This window comes from Talpa occidentalis, unplaced genomic scaffold (assembly GCF_014898055.3).
Source record: "Talpa occidentalis isolate TD23 unplaced genomic scaffold, MPIMG_talOcc4v2.1 talOcc4.15, whole genome shotgun sequence".
NCBI lineage: Eukaryota > Metazoa > Chordata > Mammalia > Eulipotyphla > Talpidae > Talpa > Talpa occidentalis.
The window spans coordinates 17,289,187-17,307,255 of NW_023601543.1; the positions used below are offsets into that span (position 1 = coordinate 17,289,187).

At 37.1% G+C, this 18,069-nt stretch overlaps 1 protein-coding gene across 2 annotated transcripts in view; it reads left to right on the plus strand.

Moving 5' to 3' along the window:
* The first annotated feature begins 375 nt into the window (after nucleotides 1-375).
* The window catches only part of TENM1 (teneurin transmembrane protein 1), a 734,894-nt gene continuing 717,200 nt past the window's right edge, over nucleotides 376-18,069 (plus strand). For both annotated transcript variants that reach the window (XM_054695568.1, XM_054695569.1), the window contains exons 1-2: nucleotides 376-856; nucleotides 16,467-16,533. The gene's annotated coding sequence lies outside the window, so the exon portion shown is untranslated. The remainder of the gene's footprint in view (nucleotides 857-16,466; nucleotides 16,534-18,069) is intronic.

Consider the following 18,069-nt stretch of genomic DNA (forward strand, 5'->3'; position numbering starts at 1 on the left):
TCCCTGGACAGGAACTCGTTGTGGTACGAAATCTAAATTTTGTTCATCCAGATTTCTTTCCTCCGCTCCCATTCCCAGCTTTCTCTTTCCCTCTCCCCACCCTCTAACACTCAGATCTTTCTCATCTCGAGTTCCCTTCCTCTGCCCGCTACCTGCTCCCTCGGCCCTCTTCCTCCTCCTGCTGCTCCTACTCCCTCCCCTCCATTTCAGCTGCGGCTAAAACCTGGAGTCTTGGGGAAAAGAAAAAAAAAAAAAAACCCTCGGCTGTGGAGCTGTCAAACCGGGCATGCTCAGTAGACAGGGCAGGTTTTTTGGTCTCGAGTAGCGGAGAAACATTTTTTGCACCACCGCGACCAGCCTTAGAGCGCGGCGGCGGCGGCCACGGCAACATCAGCACAGCCATCAGCCGTGCAGACGCCCCGCACCCGGGAGCGCGGCGGGCTCTGGCTTAGCCTGGAGTTCACCTCCGAGTGCCCCGGGGGCTGAGCTCACCCCTTCAGCTCGCACACACGCACACTCTCTTTCACAGACACTCACTCGTATACACACTCACACACACAACCCCGGGCTCGAGCACTACTGGCAGCGATCGTCCGCTGCCGCGGTAGTAGCCGGGTTCGGTCCCTGCCCCCGGCCGCTGCCGGCTGAGAGCACCATAGCCGCTAGCCGGAGAAAAGCAATGCGGGGGCCCGAGCGGCAGCTCGAACAGTAATGTGGATTTACAGTCGTTTCCCGCAGGAACCGGCTCACAAGCCTGAAGTCCCGGGCACGGGCAGCGCCCAGCGGGGCTGAGCACCTGGCGAGGGGGCGGGGGTATCGCACCTGGGGACGCCACCGAAACTTGCGCCTGGACTAGGTAGGTGCATTTCTCCTGGCCCCCACCTCCTCCTCTCTCCGCGGAGGCCCCTCTACCCCCACCTCCCACCCCAAGGACCCAGGGCGAACTTCTCCCCGAGGCTGCGGGCGGCGGGTGGCGGCTGCGGCTGTGAGCGGCGGACTGCGTCCGCTTTGGGAGTCTTGCCCGAGGTGCCAGGATCTCTGTATCCGTTCTCTTTACATCTACGCTGGGCTCAGCGCTCTGGGCCGCCCGAGGGAGACCGCAGGTCGGCCTTTTCGCATTTCTACCTTCCAGTGTGCCTGGGGGCGCTGCCCTTCGAGGGCTTTCTATGCTTCTCGGGCGACACTTTTTCCAGCCAACTCCTTGGGTTCTGAAAAGGAACCCCTCTCACCTCTCACTCAGAGCCCTGGCACTCTAACAAGTGGACCCAGAGTCTGGTCAGGGGGGAGGGACGGTGGTAGGTGGGCGGACGAGCTCTGTCGGAGAGGAGTCGAGGGGGCGCCTCTACTCCCGCATTTCTTCCCACCTGGAGCGTCCGCCCAGGACCCAGCCACTGGGGTCCCGCTCCTGCCTTCTTTCTGAGAGAAGATGCCCAGGGGCTAGGACGCACTTTGGTACCTGTTTGCTTCTGAATTTCTCCTTGAACCTCACTTGGGGAGCCTAGGTTCCGGGAAGAACTTCACGACCTCCTTCTAACCTATGCCTTCTGGGGCCCCACCCGACGCGTCCTTTCAGTACCCTAATCTTTGTCAAAAGAGACAGTCATTACGCAGCAGAGTGCTCTGGAGCCGTCGGTGTTGCCTTTAACCACGCGCTCAGCTGCGCGCGGGTTTGTGTGTTTCCACATTTCATCCTGAGAAGTCGTCCCGGGAATCTAGCAGCGGCCAGCCCATCTGCCGAGCGCCAAGTAGCCTCTAGGCAAGCCTCGGGAAATGTAACCTCACTTTTTTCCAATCCACCACCAGCGGATTTTCAATTCAGTTCTAGGATGCTTTTCCTAGAGGTGGAGAAGGGGCGACTGTTAGCGCGATTTGGTGAGTGGATGTGTTTGCAGTCAGCAGTGTATTTAAACATTTCAGCAAACCTAGTGCAGCCGGTTGTTTACAATTGCGGAGACAGACGATCTCACTCCACTAGTAGAAGTCGTCTCGACATATTTTTCGCCACCAGGAGAGTAGGGGTGGGGGCGGGGGCTGGTTTGTTGCCTTTGCTTGCCGTCGGCAGCTTCTGGTTTAGCTGATCTGCATCACTGCTGCTGGCAATATGCTAATATGGATAGAAAAACTACATCCTCGATCTGAAGCAATTGGTCAGGAGACGCCCTGAACTTTCCCGTTTTGGTCTCTCTCTCTCTCTCTTTTTTTTTTTTTTTTTTTTTTTAAAGCAATGCTGTTCTGAAGGTGTATTTGAGGTGGTCCGGAGAAATATTTGAGGTGTTCCGGAGAAATATAAAAAGAAGTTCCTGCTTCCATAGCAGGGAAATTAGTAGCCATACAGTTTTAGCAACATGAAGGAAACGAAACACCCCAGTGGACTGTAATAGGTGCTCTTAGATTAGCATTTAATTGATTGTGTTGTGGTGAGGGTCAGAGAGAGCTTCCTTGAATTTTAGATTGTTCTATGACTATAATTAACAAACCAGGTACACAATCTTGAGGATCAATCGCTACTCTTAACCTGTTTGTAGGAGACATTGCAAATGTCTGCTCTGTTACTATCATTTGGTTGAAATATCTTGGTCATCTTAGTCCAAAGACTTCTGATTTGCAGCATAGGATACTCCTGCTCTCTAAAAAGAGTACAGTTGAAGAAGGAAAGGCATTTTAAATTAAAAGGTGATCCACAGCTTTACGTTCTGTTCCATGATTGCCCAGCATTTGCTTGCTTGCTCACCCCCCCTTCATATCTGCAATGTAGTGAAAGAATTTTCATAAAGCACAGTGTAACCCTTAAAGTAAATAACAAGGAAACCAGAATCTGAGCTTTGCCATTTATTGTCCAAGTTTTTTGTGTGGTGTATAAATTTACCATTGCAAAGTTTGTTTTTTTTTTAAGGGTACTTAAAAGCTTTCAAGTATGCCAAAGTGATGTTGGAACCTCTAAAAGATAATAAAAAGTCACAAGTTGGATTTGCAAAGGGGTCCAGGTAATTTCTAAAATGAAGCCATGGTGTAAATGCTATTTAAAAGTTTTCAGGTTGTCCCCCACAATGTTTTTGAAAAACAGGTGTTTCTAGAAAACAGGTCTAGGAGGAAATGTTAATATTTGCATGATAAAATAGAGTGGTCTTAGAGAAATTCCAGATACAGTAAAAAGCAAATATTTTTTGAAAACATGAATCAGTATTTACCATTAGTTCTGGGCTCCAATTATGAATTAAGAATAGGCATTCATTTGGCAAAATATACATCGGGACTGAAGGAAAGAATGATTTGTGAAATCATTGTGCTGTAAGGGTGAGTAAGTGAGATTTCAAATATTCAAACATAGAAGTGTGATAAAAGGTAAGGGCAGATTGTATGTAACTACCCTCTCACTTAAAGGACCACTTCAAAGTCTAAATATCCTAAGATTCCATATGTATAACAAACAGAGATGACCATTGTCTCCTTCATAGTAGTTGTACGTTTCTGATACATTTAATACAAAGATTCCTGCTGAAGCCAAACAGGCCAACATTGAAGTTTATGCTGTACAATATTACTATAAATTATCAAACTGCAAAATATTCTTTTGATATGTTGGTTCTGAAAACAGAAGGCTTAGAGGAACTTTATTTTCCATGAGAGACTTAAAACTTGGGAGTGGAATGAGGATTGGGTACTAATTAACATAACATTTTTTTTTTTTGGCCCATTCTATGTTAGAGACAGTTATTACAGTTTATGTTTTTTTTTTTTTTTCTTGAAACTTGCTTTTCCCCAAAAGTTCATCAGCTTCAGTTTTAAGTATAGTTATCAAGAGCCTGGTGTAGATTACGATAATGGATAATAAATTCCCTGAAGTTTCCCAAACAACTGATTGAGTGATTTACTCACTCACTTACTTACTGACCTGAGGTCAAAAGAAGACCAGAACTTTGAATACCCGACTCAACAATTTTTTTTTTTAATGAAAACACATTTTCTTATAGTACTCATATATATGTTCTCTCTCACGCATACACTTAGAAACCATCCCATGAGAATGACATATATTGGATATAAAGCATGTATGATAATTTTATTGATATACACATTTCTTTAAATTCCTGTTGATTTACCCTCAAAAGTAGTAATCTGTGCATACATGAAAAATATTCCAATCAGGTACCATTTGGAAGATAGATTTGAACAGAATTACTAGCACAAATACAGGCAGATTAAATGATGAAGACTGAGGGATAGTATTTAGCAATTCCATAGCTGGACATGTAGCTGTTGATTATAAAATATTAAAAGGAATCAAATTTCAGAAGTGTTCCTATAGACAACTGCTTTAAATCATCTGCAGATTTTGGGTGTTAGATTAAGCCGTTACTTCCCACAGAGATTACTATTAGTTTTCCTTCACCTAAAAGGTAAAACGGTCTGAATCCTTGAATCCTGGCTTAATGTACTATTTCCATTCCTTTCCATTTTCCATTGATTTTTAGAATTGAGGGAATTAAATATCAAATAGAACTGTGCTTAATTTGAGCAGGTGACTACTATAAAAGGTTTCACAGCTTTTGATTATTCCTAAAAACTTTCATAGTCCAACCTTAGGTGTCTCTTCAGTATGTGGATTCTGTTATAATGACTTATTTAATGTATAGAGAATTTTAGTTTACTGGATGGTCTATGGTACAATTTAGCAAGACCAGCGATTTACTTACATTTAGTACCAATAAAAAATAGGACTGAGGAGATTGGAATCTGATGGAATGAACTGAAAATTATTGTATAGTAATATTTATACCAGTTGCACTGCTCTAAAATTTTTGTATATAATCAAAATGAACTAGTTCTAATTGGAGATATTAAATATATTTACGGTTTATGTTGGATCCCAAATATGTTTAAAATAATAACTGAGGTCTGATAAATAAAGCCTGTTAAATACTTATGTAACCTTAGGGCTCATTTCTAGACCTGGAAATAAAATCTTGGATAATTTACAACTTAGAAAAAAATTCTGAATTTTACTTCCTGTCCAAGCCTCCACTTTAGGTAAACAATAGCATATGGTGAAACATTCATATATGCCAACTAGCCACTATCTCTTGGATGATGTTTTCAATGTGATGTAATGACTCTGAAATATTGGATTCTCCATCCCCTCCCTACTCTAATTGTATGAGTGGAGAATTTAATGGGAAAATGTACACAGAAAAACGTGTTAAATAACCTCTTTTCATATCAGTGGATCACCTCCTGTGAAGCTTGTATTCTGAGCTTTCATATTTGTGTTTATGGTAGGTTTGTGCCAAGATTAATATTTTTTTCCTGGGTACTTATGACAGGTCTCTATGGCTGTATCCAGGTGACACCCAAATATGTGAGTGAAAAGTTCCGTCAACCTTCCAGCTGTTTGAGGTGATGCAAACAAACATCTGGTTGGTTGAGAGAATTTTTTACTTAGTCTCTGGATGTTTTGAAGTCATTTAACAGACTGATGAATTTTAATGTCTATATCAGAAAAGAAACAAAAAAATGAAACACTTTGAAATACACTTAGAGTACCTTAAACATCCTTGGGTTGTTATAAAATACATAATGAAGTAAGTGCCATCCCAAATCTTTAGCCTTCTATGAAATATTTAAGGAGATGTGTTTGCATCCCTCAACAATTACAAAACTAAAACCACCCTGACCTTTTCAACGACCCAGGAAATTAAAAACTTGAACTTCATTTCTACCTCCCTCCAACACCCCCAGTACTGATTCATTAGTTTAAAGAAATCAACATAAAGAGTTTGATATGTTGGCTTAAAATTTCCCACACCTCATTTTCCACCAATTCTTCTACTGCCATGGAAACTAGACGGGACAGACAGCTGGGAGTCACTAATTCAGGATGGGAACCTGCTTGTTAATTTAATTTCATGCCAGCCTGTTGGTCCTTGAAAGTAACTGTAAGAGGCTGGGGAATTGAATTTGTGAGCAATAAATGATTAAGCAGACCACAAATCAGTGCCATCTCTGTCATTTTCCTGAGGATCTTACTGCAACCCTCTTCGTCCCTACTCAAGCAGTTCTTTAAAAATAATTACAGAAATAGAGGTTTGATTTGCATAATCCTATTGGTATTTAGGTATGCTACAGAGTATTTTTGTTCTATGAGGATTTTCACAGCTATAAAATAGTTTCATAATAGCTATTATATTGAAAAAATGTTCTTTCAAATTATGATTTTCGTAGACTTTGAAGAAGCCTAGTTACCCATCACAGTAACATTAAATATACATGATACTTAAACTTCCAGGTACAATTGGTTATTTTCTTTTTCAAATATAAAAACAATTTTATTAAAATATCTATACCCCACTATGTTTTATTTCAGAGACCAAATGTATTTGAATACATTGATTTAAAATTTGTAAGATACTCGCTTTGCTCGTTCCCATTAAAGCATACTGATTGTTTTAATTTTAATTGGCTGTTATCAGTTGATTAGTAAATAATGAGGAAATTGTCTTTTAATGTTTTTCATATTCCATTGTAACACTTTTGTGACTGGTTATGACTTACAAAATTGGAATCACAAACTCTAATTTGAGCTGAATTACAATTCATGTTAAGGTTTTGCAATGTTACCAGCTATGGGTCTTGCTAAAGAAAAAATTTTTTGTGTGTATTTGAAACTATAAACAAATTCCTACTTTATGTTCAAGAAAAAGTGATTCCCAAAAAGAACAAAAAGAGTGGAGATCTATATATGTCACCAGGTACTTTCTTGTTTTAAGTCATTAAGATTTCAAAATACAAACATCCCAGACAGAATTATTAATAATAGAATGAAGTGGTGACATAAAAGCTTAGGAAAAATAATATTTGCACTTTTACATTTTAAGGAATATTGATGGATATGAATGTCCTGTTGTTACTTATTGAATTGCATGTTTTGTTAGTTTATCTTTGTTCCTTGAACCATATATGTATGATACCAAAATATTTGAGTAAAACATGGGAAATTAAGTCAACATTGTTGATGTCCTAGTATCTTTCTCTGTGATAACTTCTGTAGCATCTTCATTTTCTATAATCTGTCAGCAGATGCTTGGCACAGTCAATCATCTGGATGATTCCAAATATTTGACTCTTCACCCAGTGATGGTCGATGTAATAGCCTCAGTTTCCCTTTTGAATTTACTATATATTTGCTTTTCAGTTGTTTTCCTATTTATATGAAAAATATTATAAATATTTAGAATGTTGATGTAGATGATATACTAATACATAATACATACATATGTAACTCTCATTAGAATCCCTATATGGATGTATCAGAGGAAATCTTTTCATTTTAATGTTTGGAATTACAGTTTTAGTGTTTTTAGCTGCCTGTATGAAAGAAAGTTTTTAAAGCAGTCAAAATAAAAGTACATTGCTATCAGTTTGCATACTTCAGGGATAAATCTGATGGCTGACTAAGGTCAAGGAGAAAATTTCCCAGATGCATGGTTTTGCATAATTGGTAGATTCTAAGTGTTTATATTACTTCTAATGCCTCTATGTGGTTTAGACACCTGTCAAAAAGAAGGTGCCAGATTAGATGAACAATTGGTTTATTAGATATTGCAATCCCTATGTCCCAGCTGTATATAGACATTTTAAGAAAACTACTCAGTTGTTCAGAGAAATTAGAAAAAGATACTACAGATGGCCTATCTCAGTAATCCAGGTTTTTTTCAGGTACATTTAAAATTAAATGTCCTAAGAGATGATTAATTCAGGAAAGTTATTGATAATGAACTCATCTTATGCTACACATCCTTTGCACCTATGATGATGCCTTATTAAAGGTGTCTCAATCTTGCTAATTACCACCTGTGTTTAAATATAGAGGTGTATAAATACACTACAACCACACAGTAACTGGAAGCCTTCTAAACCTAAAATGTTGCTAGCTAACTCATTTTCTATCAACAAAATGTTTCTGATCAACATTTTGAATTTGCACTCTCTGTGTTACCCCCTTGAGCATTAATGATTTTCTTTTTTAAAGATGCTTTGCTTAATTGCAAGCATTTGAGTAATATTGATGTGTGATATCCTGCTCTATTTACTCACCCCAAAATATGTTTGTGTTTATGTGTATAGGGATGGATTTTTTTTCTAAAGGAATGTTTATTAAAAAGTACATTTTAGACATGGATTTCTCAAGAATCTTTACAGAAACATATTAAGTTTATTACATATTTGCTTACTCTATGTTTGAAAAGAATATATTCTTGTGATTGACTCATTATATATTTAGAGCAATGAGGGGAAACATTGAAAGAATTGCTGTGCAAGTAAAATAAACTCCTTGTAGAAAGATCACTTTGAGATCTAGTGATTTCTAAGGGAGGAGAGTGTGCAGTTGATTGGCCAATTGATACCTATTGCTTAAACTTGAGAAGACTTGGACCTTGAAATATCAATCAAATCACTCTCATTCCTCTTTGCCTTTTCCCCTCCCTGCCAAATTTCCTCCTTTCTTTCTCCCCTCTTATTTTCCTGTCTTTCTCTTTCAGCTACTATAATGTTTAGGTTTATGAGAAAGGAAGCTCTGGGACATTCACTAAAATACTGGAAATGATTAACATTTTTGCTGTTTTTCTAAATATGACAAATTATGTATATCCTATAGAATTCTCAGTATAATGTTAAATATTATTCTTTACATTGTTTTTGGTTCATGTATTCTTTTAATTATTCTGGGTAGGAGTTGAAATAACACCAATTTTCTGGGCTGGTACTTTTTATTACAGATTTACTCTGTGTATGTATCCATACATTGTTGGTGCATTTGTGACAGATCTTTCATGTTTAGTCTAATAAAATGTCAACACTTAGGTGTGACACCATTTATTTTTGGCTTCAAATCCAGGAAGTGTTTACACAAGGGTGCTACATTTTGTTCATTGTTTTGTTCTTTTCCCCTGTTTGAGATATTGCCTTGATGAAACATTGGACAACTTGTGAAAGTGAGGTAATTTCAATGTAAACAATTAGAATTCAGCGCAAGAGAAATATTTTAAGGGTAATATAACACAGCAGAGAGAAAATTTTCACAATATATTTCTGTATAACATGGAATAAAACATGTTTAAGAAAATGTGTAAAACAACAATAGAGGGCCTCCCTGGTAGCGCAGCGGTTGAGCGCTGGGTTGTGAAGCTGCCCGCAGCCTCTTAAGCGCTGGTTCGATCCCCAGCTGCTCCCCGGCCACCAGAGGAGGGTCCCACATGCGCAGACCTCTCCTGCTGCCCGCTGCTCCCCTCAGCAGTGTACTTTGGTCCTTCTGCCTGTTCTGCTGCCCGCTCTGGCTCTGGTGAATTCTCTCACCTCCTGAGCTTCTGACTGTACCCAGTGCTTGTATAAATAAATAAATAAATCTTTTTTAAAAAATACAACAACAACAGTAGACCTAGCAAGAGAACTCTGGTCCCAGACATTTAGCAAATTACTTGGGACTACTTTATTGTTGAAAGGAAGGGAAACAATCAAGGTTTGCACAGAGCTTTAGGGAACTGGGTCATGAAGTCTCAAGTGATTTTCATAGACTCTCCAGTTCTCATGTATTGGCCTCTTTTATTGAAGACTTCAGTATTTTGTGGGTTGGGTTATAGATAATAAAACAATCTTCATGAAAAAAATTTCATTTGTTCGTTTTTTTCATTCACTCATTTACCAAAACTATTTAAAGGCCCCTGATAACGGAGTGATACAAAGACATTTAAAGAATTTATCTAGTGGGCAGAAACAGGCATATAAGTGTGTTCTTATTATGTAACAGATGCTCTAGAAGAGAAATAATTGGAATGTTCTTGAAACTCAAAGATAGATACAGTTTAATAATCGATATGTCATTTGAATTGGCTTTTAAGGATTAACTAGTAATTTTTTAGTCAAAAAATATGGAAAACTACATTCCACCTGGCAAAGGATAAATGAATGGATAACACCAACGCAAAGTAACAGTGTCATTTTATTTCCTATCTAGATCTTATTTTATTTCCTTGTATGTATCAGACACACAGATAGTGCTTAGTACTTATTTGTTGAATGAATGTTAAGATTTTTCCTGCATGGAATGTTATACTGGAGATTGGTTTTTCAGATTGTTTATCCAAAACCATGCAATGTAGTGTATTATAGACAAATCTACTGAATTAGGTTAGGGGCTTTAAAGTTAGGAAGTAAAGTTAGGAAGGTGGCTCCCAACTTTGGATTTTAGAAAGATAATGCCTATATGAAGGATGGATTGAAGTGGATTGAAATTGGCAGCATGGTGAGGCTAAGAGTCTGTGTAGCCATCATGAGAAATCTGAATGTATGTACCAAGAGAATAACAGTAATGGTGGAAAAGAGGGCAAAAAATTGAATACCATTGATAGCATTGGTGGGCAGGCCTCTCTGGTGGTGCAAGGGGTTATGCACAATAATGTGAAGCTGTCTGCAGCCTCTGCAGCAAGAGTTTTATCACTGGCCAGCGCAGCAGACCTCTCCTGTCAAGCCCACTACTCCCCTCAGCAGTGTATTTCTGTTAGTCCGCCTGTTTCTGCTCCCCACTCTGTCTCTGGTGAATCCTTTCACCCCCAAACCTCTGGCCTGTACTCCAGTTCTTGTATGCATAAATAAATAAATCCTTAAAAAAATAAGATTGCATCGGTGGGATTTGGAAATTGATTACATTCAGAGGGTGAGGGAGAAGGAAGAGTGACTGATGGTTTTGACTTGGGAAATTAGGTAATGGCACGAAGCAACATGGAAACAGAAGGAAAAAGACTAGTGTTGGTGGGCATAATGAGTCAGTTTGGATTTACTCATTGAGAGACACCATCTAGACATTGAGATGGAGATGGTTTGTGAGAGATGGAAATTATAGGTGAAGATCAGGTCTGGAGGTTGAGTCAATGTAGTAGTTGAAATCATAGGAATAGAAAGGTGAATTCACCTAGGAAGTGTATATGAAGAGTAAGAAGAGAAGCAGAGGTGAAATTTTAAGAAAGAGTGAATTTAAGAGATTGGTAAAATAAGAGAAGTCTTCAGGAAAGAGCAAGTCAGAATATTGGTCAGGTCTATGGCCATACCACCCTGAACTTGCCCCATGTCATCTGCTCTTGGAAACTAAGCAAGGAGGGTCAGGACTGGTTAGTACTTGGATGGGAGAATATTGGTTAGAGAGGTAGGAGGAAAACCCGAAAATAATGAAATAGATGCTAAGGGAGGAAAGAATTTTATAATTGTCATTTGGACAAAGGCATGAAAAGGTAATTCACAAGAGGAAATAAAAATGGCCAATGAATATGTAAAAAAGCTCTATCTTCAGTAATCAAAATATATGCAAATTAAGAACAATAAATACAGCATGTTTTTGTTTGTTTTCAAAGATAATGAATGCTCAGTGTAATTGTTCAAGTCCCAAACCTTAGTCTTTCTTGATTCCTCTTTTTTCACACCTGACATTCAGTCAATAAACAAATGTTAACTCTACCTCCAAACTAGCTCATCTCTGAATCATTTTCTCTTCATTCATTACACTTTAGACTAAACCACCATCATCTCTCACCCAGACTATTGAAATTACCTCCTAATTCATTCCCCTGCAGACATTTTTTGTCCCCAGGTAGTTTTCTATACAGCAACCATCATGTTCCTTTTAAAGTGTAAATATTATTTTCTGGCTCTCCGTCCTCCAATGGCTGGCTTCTTAACACACTTAAAATTTAAAAATCTTAATAGTGGCCTACAAGGCACTACATGATTTGGTCCATGGCTTTTTATTGGACCTCATTCCCTATCATTCTTCCCACCAATCTTTGCTCATACCACTCTAGCCATACAGCCTTCAATTTTACTTCTTAAACATGCAGTACATTTTTGTTTCTCTGGAAATATACACTTGATATTTCTTCTACCTGAAATGGATTTTCACCGAAATTTCATGGGTTTTGTTTCTCACTTCATTCAGATTTTTGATCAAATATTCCTCCTCATCATGAAGGACTTCCCTGACCATCTTATTTTGGTCAGCGAAGTCCTATTGTGATTCTTCCTTCCCTGTGCCTTTATCCACTTCTATGTAGTTTCTCATGGTTACTCATATTGACCTGGTATCACACTATATTTTCTGTTTATTTATGATTTATAAAATCTACTAGCGTATTGGCTCCATGAAGTCATGGACTCTGTGTCTATTTTGTTCACTTCTGCATCCGTATCACCTAGCACAATGACGGGTACATAGTTGGTGTTTAATAAGTATTGGTTGAATAAATGAATGAATAATAAGGATGTGATGAAATGTTAAGTGGTATAAATTTGGCAGTTTGCAGCTAAAGCCTTAAAAATGCACATACCATTTGACCCAGTAATTCTGCATCTGGGAATTTGTCCTAAAGATATAATGTGAAGTGCAGAAAAGCTTTATTTGCAAAGATTTTCAACAAGCATTATTTGTAATAGTGGGAAAAATGAAGGGACTTAAATGTTCAACAAGGGAATTGCTAAGTGATTTATGGTACATCTAGACAATGTAATATTTTATGGCCATTAAAGATGATGTGTACAAATATTTTATGATAAGAGGAAAACATTTATGTTATACTAGCATGCTAAATCAGGATAAAGAATTGTATACACTCAATATGTAAAAAAAGAAAAAAAAAGACTAGGGTAAGTGTTAAAAGTTATTTGGGAAAGATTAATAAGAAGTCATTTTTTTTCCTTTTCTATAAAAGTTTGTCTAACTTCATTACAGAGAATACATTTACAAATCAAAGAGGAAACAAAACTATAAACATTGCCACCTTAGTAGTGAGGTTTAGGTAACAAAACAGAGAAAATAAGCCTATTCTCTTTAAGAGAGAGTGCTGGAGGGAGAGGAATTGTAACTGGGGCCTTTTTTTGAAGAGGTCTACAGATACAGACAGGGAAAATAATTGAGATCCACTGATCCAATCTAGCTTTCATTCACTGGAGAACCAAGGAGGGCTGAGTTTATCCTGTCAGGATTTGAACAGGATATTCAAGAGAGATTAGGCAAGTTAAGGTTCTTCACATTGCTGTGGAAAGCACTAGCAATTTGCTTCATGTAAAACAGAAGTGATTACTCACTATATTTCTTCATGTCATGTAGTAAAAACAATTAAGTGAAGTTAGACTGTAGATTACTTGGCTATTCAGCCACAGTCACCTCTAATGGAAAAGAAGAAAAATAACATTGACAAGTTTTGGCAGGTCTCATCATTAGAAATGCTCATATTGCCAGAAAAAAAAAGAAGCTGCAGCCAATAATGTAAACCTAGAAGTTCTCTTGGCCTATAGAAAGTGAAAATACAGGGTGTTGCAGCATTGTCTAAGAGCACTGATCATTGCAGTGGGGAAACTGTTATTAACACAATTATTTTCTACAAGGCCTTCGAGTAAACGTCCCATTAGAAAAATATTAGAGGTTTCCTGTGTAGCAATATGTAAATATATATTCATTAATAAAATAAAGAATAACATAGGTGCAGTCCAAAGTTCCTTGAAAATAAAAATAGTGTTAATATAGGCATTATTAGGATAGAAGTGAGTAATTATTATAAAACAAGTTTAAAAAGTCCTGTTTCTTAAATGAACAGGAATTTTACTTCTAATGTCCATATAAGGAAGATATCTATCCATACACACATGTGCCTATTAGTATATGTGCATATTCATATATGTGTGTTTTTTGAACCAAACTTTTAGACCCCTTTTCTCTTCAACCCAATTTCTGTGTTTACTCTCCATAGCCAGTCTCAGATGGTAGGTTAATTTTGAGAACTCTTTCTAGAGAACATTATTCTCTATATAGGTCCAAACAAGAGGCAATGCCACTAATTAAAATCTGGGTTAAATGATTTGGGTTTAGGACTCTGAAGAGCTAGTCTATCGCCATAACCATTAGTTCTGTGAGATGCATTTCTAACATTTATGTCATTTTTTAAAACCCTCCTGCTTTTCAGTCCTCTGTGTATCATACCAAGGCAAAATGCTGCACATAGGGAGGTTTTTTTTAAAAGCATTTTTTTTGCTAATTTCCGTTCAGAATCAGCCTGATGGGTATGAAGCCAATTTCCTCAGATGTGATTTGGTATATATGGCACAAGAGCCAGGAATATTTTTTGTAATCTAGAGCTAAGTACTTTCTAAAAGGACTTCCCTTGAAAGATTCTAACTTAGCACTATTATGGAACCACCTGAGCACTTGAGCACAACTAGGTCTTTTTTGAGCAACATTAACAGTGATGAAAAATGCACATTGGGCAATTAGATTGCAACTAATCAAGAGCACCACTTCATTCTATTATGAATGATTTCTATGTAGTGTATTGGATATGGAGATCATTAGTAATAATATAAAACTCTATTATCATTACAAGGTCACCTTGGTGATCTTTGTCAAAGGTGACAATGATGTTATTGACCTACCTTTTTAAAAAATTGCATTTAGATATTGTCTTCTCTTGATTTGCTATGTAGAACTCTTAAATTGTTTGCCCTCATTTCTGAGATTTTGCCTGAAATATAAAAAAATAGGTTTTGGAATTACTTGATTGATAAATTGGGGTGATAAGGTTAATTAAGTGCCAATCATAAAATATTGGAACGTTAATGTTTAAAAATTTTCCCTTCTCTCTTGCTTTAATTCATCATGCTGCCTTTTCTAAAATGGGTTTTTGAGGAATTTAAAAAATACAGCTTTTTGAAACGAGTAATATATGTACATTATGGAAAAATTAGAAAATACAAATATACAAAAAGAAGAAAATCATTTATTTTACATACATATATACCTTTTTCTAAACTGAACTCACATTGTTATAACTTTATAATGTGCTTTTTGTTTATCAATATATTGTTAACATATTTCCATGTCAATAAAATATATACTATACTTACATATGTGTGTATAGAGAGAAACAGAGATGCAAAAACATGAAAAACAGCCAAAATGTTATAATTCCTCCTCCTCCAACTCTTCCCAAGTATTATATAAAAGCAGTAAATTAAAGCCCTAGGTGGAAATTATATGAAATGATAATTGACATCTTAACAGTTCTTATAGCATATTAAATGACTGCTTAGTAATCTATCATATGGTTGTTCCTTGATTTATTTCACCAAACTCCAATTATTGAGCATTTAGGCAATTTCCAATATTTACTCTTACAAAAATAAAGAAATCAAGAAAATGTTCTTATGCATGCCTCTTTGTAAATATCTGTGATTGCTTTATAACTTATAAAAGTGAAATAACTGCATCGAAGGGAGTGCTCTTTTTTTTAAGTCTTTTGGTGTCTACTGACATATTTCCTTCCATAAATGTTGTACCAATTTGTATTATTGCTGAAAGATTTTTTTTTAAAGATTTTTATTTATTTATGCATACAAGAGCTGGGGTACAGGCCAGAGATGCGGGGGTTGAGAGGATCTACCAGAGACAGAGTGGGGAACAGAACAGGCAGACTGACTGAAATACACTGCTGAGGGGAGCAGCGGGAGAGACATGAGAGGTCTGCCTTTCCATTTGGGTTTCTCCCTGGCTGGCTGAGGATTGAACTCGTGCTGCACAGGCTGTGGATTGCCTCACAGTGTGGTGCTTAACCCCTTGCGCCACCAGGGAGGCCCTACTGAAAGATTTTTTAAAGTTCATATATGCAAAATCTATGTGACTTCATACTGGACACCATGCACATTAGTGGGAGAAGTGTATCTCTCAAGTTGAGTAAAATTGTGGGGATCATTATAGGGAACGGTTTCTGAGCTATTGCCTAGTACCAAGTGTGGACTATGGAGACGTATAGTAAATCCTACAACTATTGGATAAAGGAGATCATGTGGGACATTTGAAAAATGAACCAAAAGTCAAGGGGGACATGGCTTCTTGCCCTGGCTCTGCCACGAACCACACATGTCACCTTGGGCAAGCCATTGAACTTCTCCGGGCCTTGATTTTTTAATCCTATAAGAAGGTTGTTCTGAGAATTAAATGTGCATATGAAAGTTTTCTATAGACTGTACAGGACTATGTTAGTATAAGAAATTGCACTTACTAGAAATTGTTGACACTGGTGAAAACATCCTGAAATTGTGCGGATTTCATCTCAAAAGGAGTGTTATATTGAACAAAAATTTAGTAGTAGTAAGTTGGGAGAGTCTTTGTGGAAAGAATTTCATAGTACTCTAGGTACACTCAACAATAATTAAGAATTTTTTTATTAGCAACATACATTTAATATAATTGAAGTTTCAAATAGGCCTTTTTAAGAAACAGACCCTTTTATCCTTTGTAAATTGCCAAAAAGTTTTATATTCGTAGCCCCCCATGCCCACTCCCACCCCAGTGTCTTCCTTTCCCTCATATGAGGATTGTTTTGGATCTGATTGTACATATGTTTGAAGGATAATTTGGCCTAATTTGTTTACAGGAATTACAAGGGTGACCTTTATTCAGCTGTCTCCTTTTTGATTCCCATAACTTCTGGATCTATCAAGGTATGTGCATTCTTCACTGAAAAAATTACTTTGGGAATTGAACACATAACTAAAAGAATGGAATGTCCCACTGATACAGTCAATTGTATGTATTGAGTGCCATGTAAATGAGATGAATTGTTTTAGACTTTTAGAAACCTATTTGGCCAATGTATAGATAAGCTTTGTCTGTGCTCCATAATTGTTAGAGTCTTTGAAAACCAACTGTGCAGTCTGTTCTATATATTTGAAGAGTCTGTGACCTTTTCTACATATAGCTTCTAAAACCAAGAGATTCCTTGACTAATAGGAATATGCAGATTATGAAGGAGAGCTATGACCAATGCAGATATCTGCAAAATCCTTTAGTAGTTTTCATTGACTGAAAATAAGCTTGATATTTCTCCATATGAATGGAAAATATATTCCATTAGATAATTTTAATGCCAAAACAAATATTAGCCTCCCGAAATGAATGTTTATATTTTTAGGAAAGTCTGAAGTAAAATATCAGCATTAACATGGTATTGTATTCATTTATTTAACCTTCCATCCTTCTTTTTCACCTCTCCATCTATCATTCCACATGCTAAACAGATATTTATTGAGCAACTACTAAGCAAAAGTTGTTGTGCCATTTCTTTTGGTAAATGTACCAATGTAGATAGAATTCATTGGAATATTGAGAGAGTGATTACTGCTAAATTCAGTCCTTTGTTAGATGGAATATGTGAGAAAATGTGGTAAGGCAGGGGAGATTTTCAAATTAATAAAAATTTTCAGTTACCTGAGGGACTTCCTTCATTGCTCTCCATTCTAATTAAAAGTATTGGTCAATGTTAAGTCCTTAGTAAGTAGGGATTAGAAAGCATTGAATTTCCCCCACATTTGTACTTATGTTTAGCATTGTTATGCATCATTATTAAAATATAAGTTCTCATTCCAACTTATAAATAGTCAAAAGAATATCTGAATTTGTGGCAAGTCTCTGGAATCACTTGACACTCTTTCAAGTACATGAAACTGAAAGTACATAAAAATGAATTCCATAAAATCTTAAAATTTGCATTGCTCATCAAAAAAATACACTACACATATATTAACGGACTGGACTTGTTAATTGGGCTCCAGTTAATTGAAATTAGTCTGTAATGTCAGTTTAGATGGAGTTGTCAATTTTAACTATGCACATAGTTCTTTTTGTCATTCTTCAGAGTCACTGCCTTTAAGATAATACCATTGCCAAAAAGATCAGATCACAATAGGAAAAAAATTATCATCAGAAAATAAAATGACAGATTAAAAAGAAGGTTTTTGAGGAAGGAAGATGTAATCTTTGCACATTTGTGTTATCTGTGAAAATAATTTTGTGAATTTGGAAATTGTGTGTATGCCAGTTGTGTAGTATTAACTGAAAGGCTGTTTTTCATACTAAGAAGGTTTGAGTGTGTGGAAAATGACAGTTTTCTTAACCTAATGTGAATAAATAGAGTAGAATGGAGGGAAAATAACTAATAGGTCGAAAAAATGTGCAGTTATGAAACTAATTGGCACTAA